The following is a 6,483-nucleotide window of genomic DNA, read 5'->3' as shown; positions in this document are numbered from 1 at the left end:
AAATATTACAATAATTTTTCATGCATGACTGTAACCAATTGGGAAAAATGTTTCAGAAAGTTCTCAATTTGATATTATTCACGTACAATGTACATACATATCAGAGTTAAAATAACCTTGTAATTACAGGGCTTTGACCTGTAACATGTGTAGATGTTCTATGATTTTCAACAGAACATATATCAAAATGTACTTTTAAATAAAAATATAAAATTTATCTTTAAATAGTACAAAATCAAAATTATTTTCCTATCAAATATATTATCATCAAGTACAACGTGGAATCAGTTTCAAACCATACCCGAATGGTCACATAGTCTAATACCTATATTGTAAGCAGAAATACTGGTTATATGTATATTTTCCTATATCAATCGGTTCCTACAAAGTTCAAGGATAAAACCAAAAATTTGAAAACCATATCTTCGGAACCAAGTGTCCCATCCTGATATATATTTTATTTTTGCAACAATAATATAAACGTGTCTAACATTTTTTTCTTCATTTAATTGTGTTACTATATTTGGTACAATTTTTTGACTCATGACTTTTAGCTTGAAATATTTAGACGTCGTATAATTTTGACTAAAGATTCAGAATGCTTGCTTTTTGTTTATCGAGCCACAGAAATAAGTTTTTAACCTAAATTAATTACATGCTGGTTTTGTGTTGACATATCAGGATTTGCAAATGATAAGATTTATGTTGCAATTTTGTAAAAAAATCTTGACGTTTAGATTCCCTTAAGACGTTTTTTTATCTCACTTTGTTTAGTTAAAAAATTATTTATTTTTAAAATTTGACACCAAATGAAATATGTCGTCCCTTTAATTAAGTTCTACTCAAAGAGAGAGCAAATGCCAGCTTGCAGGTCTGGGACTATCCCTGTATACAGGTAAATTACATAGGAATAAATATCTTATTTATATGTTGTCAGCTGTCAATTGTGAGTTGTTACGTCACAGCTATTTCAATATTGTATTATTTCTCATAAATAAACAAAGTAATAAGACATTCTATACATTTGCTCCGTTTCAAACATTCTTTGTTGATTCTTCGTGGTACTTATGTATACGAGGGGGGTTTGAAAAGTTTCCAAACTAACAAATATATATATTTTTTTATTTTTTTCAACAGTCTCCTTGTAACTATGCACACTTCTTCCAGCAATGCCTCCATTTTTGTTACCCGTCCAAATAGGTGTTTTTCTCTCCAAAATAATTGTACACGGGACACTTTTAGTTTTGGGCTCAATTTCTTCGAGTTGAATGGGCTTAGACGCCTCAAATTTTAATACAACAAGTCTGTATATGTCTGCTATTGTTTTAATGATTAATTCATAAAAAAAGATAAATAATATGGCAATCATAGTCTGGGAGACTTAAGAGTGAATTAGTAGTAGGTGTGATTGACTTATTCGGCTAACTAACAGATTATTTCGGACATTTATTTGTGTTTCTTTTTGGAGGAAAGGCCTCATGATACAATAAATTAAGAACGTCTATAATCACCTGTAACAATGACATAATTTAAAATAAGGAAATGAATGTATTGCTGTATATATTAATAACTACATAGATCTATTTGACTGACTCACATATGCATATGTAATATAGAAATCCTATGAAAAAGGCCCAAAATCAGCTGTTAGTTATCCAATTATTACAACACTATAGAACTATTCTTGAATAATAGTTGATAATTGCTCGCAACTAGAAATACAATAACCATAAAAAGGTGAGGAAAGTCTTTTTTTAAGAATCGTAAAATTTTGAGAACCTGAAGCTGATTTGTGTCTCGTATTTTTTGGGATAAGAAAATGTACTTATACTGTAGCCAAGTACTTTTGCTCCTGATCCAAGACCAATCCTAGCTCCATATACAAGTACAAAACCACACCAATACTTGGTATAAAAAAAAACAACTATATAACTCTATATATGTAAAGGATGCAATATCAAGAAATCACCCTGTACCTTCATTTACCCATATTCTCTCCTTTATATACATAAAAAAGGAACCGGCGTCTACTACAAATGTAGTAGACAGCTTAGTACATTGAACATAATATATATATGTATAGATATAATGAAAGTATTTAATTTCATGTCAATCGACAAAGTAATTTTTTGATTGCGACTTTTTTTACTAAATTAAACATGTACAATACTAAATATATAAGTATAAGTAAATGCATTTGGAAAAAAGAAAGAAACAGAAAATAAAGTTGAGGTTAACTTAAAAAAAAAGAAAAACGAGGAAAAAACTAGACTTTTTCTTATAATAATATTATTATTAAGAAGTAGAAAAAAAGAAAAAAAACTTTTCTTATATTTTTTATAATTGAAAAAAAGAATTATTAATATTAAAAATAAAATAGTTCTAAAAATGCAGTTTATTCTTTTTGTATTTATTATTATTATTAATAGCCATTTCTAAGGAAACTCATTAAATTAGGTTTTTTGTTTTTTAAAAGAAAAAATAGTTTTTTATAGCTAAATATATATAAATAATTTAGGGGCCTCTTTGTTGTAAAAATATAATATCAATAGTATATATACCTAATTGAAGTAATAATACATGAAAAAGAAAGCACTAGGAGAAAAGAAAAGACAAGGGATTAACAAATTTTTATTTAAATTTATATCCCTACTCATTATTACATATAAAAAATAGCGTAAAGAGTATCACGTGTTGACTCATTTGCACAACAATACCTTTATCTACCACCCCTTCCCCTCCCACGGCGATACCTCGGGGAACCCAAATTTACAGTGTATTTTCCCATCAGGTATGAATTTGTATGCTTTTTTTTCTCATAAACAGTACTTTGAACGTTGATTAGTTTAATTTGAGTTAGCTCCTTTTAATCTATGAACACTTCATAAGAATAATTAGTCCATAGCTGGTAAGAATCTGCTAACTAACAATTTGATTTTGTTCTTCTGAACGTTGATGATTGGTTGAATTATAATTAGCTCTTTCATGGATCTGCAGATATAGTTACTATTAAAGTCTTGCCTTAATAAAAGTTATAGATACTTTGCGCCAGCAAAAACAATCGTTGAAAAGGGGTTTGCTAAATTTATACGAGGCAAAATGAGTGTAAAAGACGATGTACATTGTGGTGTGGCGTCTGAAAAAGGCAGTTAACGACACAGGCATAAAAAAATCCACAAAATAATTTTGACTTATCGTAAAAAAAAGTTGATTTATATAGCTGAAACTCTATAGATGTCAAAGAAACATATTGAATATATTGTGAATGAGTATTTGGAGATGCAAAAGCTCTGTGAAAAATGGGTGCCGTGCAAGCTTCCAATAGATCAAACGCAATGGTGTGTTCAAGATTTGAACAATTTATAGCGAAATTTAATCGTAATAAACACCAATTTGTTATAGGATATGTGACTATGAAGGAAACATGAATCCATTTCTACACTCGAAAGTCCAATCAACAGTCATCCGATAGGATTGCACTTGAGGAACCAAATCCTCAAGGCCAAAGGCGTGGAAAGACGCAACAGTTGATTGGTATGGTTAGATGAAGTGTTATAAATCACTGAAAACGATGGTAAAATGGCATGGATTACGCTTTGAACTATTTTTTCATCGACCATATTTTTCAAATCTGGCTCTCAGTGACTTTTTCCTGTTTACAGACCTCCAAAAAATTATTTATAGGAAAAAAAATCAGAAATAATGGAAAGTTAATTGCTGAAACTGAGACCTATTTTGAGTCCATTGAGAAATCGTATAATAAACTTGGGATCGGAAAATTGTATGCCTCCTACAACCGTTGAATCGCACTCCAAGATAGTTAAATTGAATAAACAAATTAAATTTTGCAAAATAAATGTGTTTTACTATTTTAGTCTACGGGCTTTTCTACCAACCTGTTACGTGTGCTAGATATCAAAAGAAAATTTATTTTGTTTATTCTACAGCAGAACATTCAATAATTGGAATACTACCAAGTGATTTTTGGCTGTTTTTATTACTCTTTTTGGAGAAAAAGTTGGGAATTAACATATTGTTAACGAATTACTTCACTGAGTTTCAGATGTGAAAAACAAGCCCTTATACTGCAAGTCCAAGTCTTTAATATTTGTATCAAATCAAGTCTGAGTCTTTGATTACTTTCATAAAGTGCAGTTTAAGTAAGCCTGTTCCATTCCATTTCATTTCAAGACCATAACTATTATAAAGTGTCTATAGTTTTAAGGCTTTTCTTGAGTTTTTTCCCTTAGAAAGAGACTTTTAAAAGTACTTCATATCTAGTAAAAAAACTGGAAATGAATGAAAAAACATTTTCTTTTGTGAAATATACGTTACGTTTTCCTCGTTCAAAAGGATTATAATTTAAATAGTCTGTTCCCCGATTAAAGGTAGAGGGGACCAAAATAATCATGTTTTTGCTCACAAGTCCTTGGATATTCTTTTAAAGTCCAGTTGAAGACCTCAAATTTAATTCGATTTCATGTCAATTTTATAGTGCTGAGTTACCCAACTGTTCAAAGTCTCTGCAAATTCTGGTCGTGACGGATATATTTACAAAAAAAACTAATTTATGAATGAAAAAGTTTAAGACTTCAACTTTTAGATGTTGTATATGTTTTCATAGAAGTAATCAGATTACATAGTACAAAAGAAGAAAATTACTAATCGACTTTTTAGAAATGTTGCTTATATAATAATTTCTCAGGAAACACATAATATCAAGTGTACTTAGAAGTAATTTTGACTGAAACCTACTGAAAAAAAGTGCAGCTCCTGAACCACCATGTTCAGGGGCTGGACAAACTCAGCTCATTAGGTTTCTTTACTTTTTTTTTTTAACTGTAAAAGTTTCAGCTACATTTGTTCACTGACCCTTCCACTAAATTTGGATCATATTTAAAGTTTAAATTCCTTCCATTTGTTCCTCATCCAGGGAAAAGTTGAATACAATCAGAGTAGCCGGCCCTTTCCAATGTAAACACATTGTCAAGTCTTATAACACTATAAACCTGTAGGCACCAGCTATAAATGGGCTAGAAGAACTGAAAAACTAGTACCATTAGTCATGCTTTTCTGAAAAAAATACTCATTTATAAGATTCGAATAGTCGAATGTTTACCTGGCTATACCTTAAAAAAAATAGGCATGTTCTAGGTTTGATATTAAAATTAAATGATTTCATAAAAGCAGGGATTCGTGGATTTCACAGATCTGATTTTTTTATATAAGTATATGTCTGTCTATTTAAATCTAATAACAACTATTTCCGTAGAAGAAGCTTTAATTTATTTACATTTGACATTAATAAACTACGTCATTAATAAAAATGGAACGATAAACACTTCAACAACACATTGAAATGATTAAAATTCACTATTAAAATGGGGAAAACCTGTCAGAGAGGGTTCATAAAACTAAAACATTTTAGGGAAGCACTTTGTGGGACCGCAATACAGAAATTAGTGGAAAAATTCGAGTTTTTGGGACAGGTTAGTGATATGAAGAATAAAACCTAGGCTATAGAACAACTGAGAATATTGCTGCTGTACCTTAGTTTTTTCTATATGAGGCTGGAACAACAGTTACGGTGAATGGATTGCACTTTCAAGAGATGATTAATGATTTTGTATTACCCAAATTGGATAGTATGGATCTGGACAACGTTTACTATCAACAAGATGGCACTGCGTGCCACACAAGCAACGAAACCTTCGTTCTTTTGCAGGAAAAGTTTCTGGACCGTATTATCTCTCGAAGAGGTGATCGCAATTAGCCACCAATATCTTGTGATTTAATACCTTGCGACTTCTTCCTCTGGGTCCACGTGAAAGATAAGGTCTAGGCCAACATACCAGCGTCGATTCACGGCCTCAAAGATGGAATTTGTTTAGCTATTGAGAGCCACCTACATCCACTTTGAGATGGACAATTTAATAGAAAGGATACAGTCATATAAGCGTAGCTATGGGGGCATTTGAATGATATTGTTTTCCATTATTAATGGAATATCTTTCTCTTCACATCTAAATAAACATTTGATCCTTTATTCCAAAAAATGCACTTTTTCTTTGAATATTAAAATAAACCTCTTATTGGAAAGGCCTTTATTATAAAAAAAAAGACGTCAATTGATTGAATATTAAAGTCAGCGCCGGTTCGAGGTGAGTGGAGCCTAGTGGAAAGATAGGCTCTATTTTTTTAATCCTTTTTTAATAGAAAATTACATGGTCTTTTAATCCAACGATTCGTAATTTATTGTGGGAGGAGGTCTAAAGTTAATATATATTTTTTTCATTTGGAGCTTGGGATATCCCCTTTAGCTACACTCCTCCCTAAAACTGGCTTTTGATGACGTATTTGTAGGGGGGAAAAAAATTCTTTTTCACTGGATGTGGAGTCCATTTTTAAGGTGAAGAAAAAAAATGATTGAAAAGTAGAGAGGGGGGATATGAGGAAATAGAAAAAAAAAATTCCCCCCCCCCT

This window comes from Lepeophtheirus salmonis, chromosome 4 (genome assembly GCF_016086655.4).
Source record: "Lepeophtheirus salmonis chromosome 4, UVic_Lsal_1.4, whole genome shotgun sequence".
NCBI lineage: Eukaryota > Metazoa > Arthropoda > Copepoda > Siphonostomatoida > Caligidae > Lepeophtheirus > Lepeophtheirus salmonis.
The sequence above is the reverse complement of the archived record's forward strand: the minus strand, read 5'-3'. Positions refer to the sequence as shown.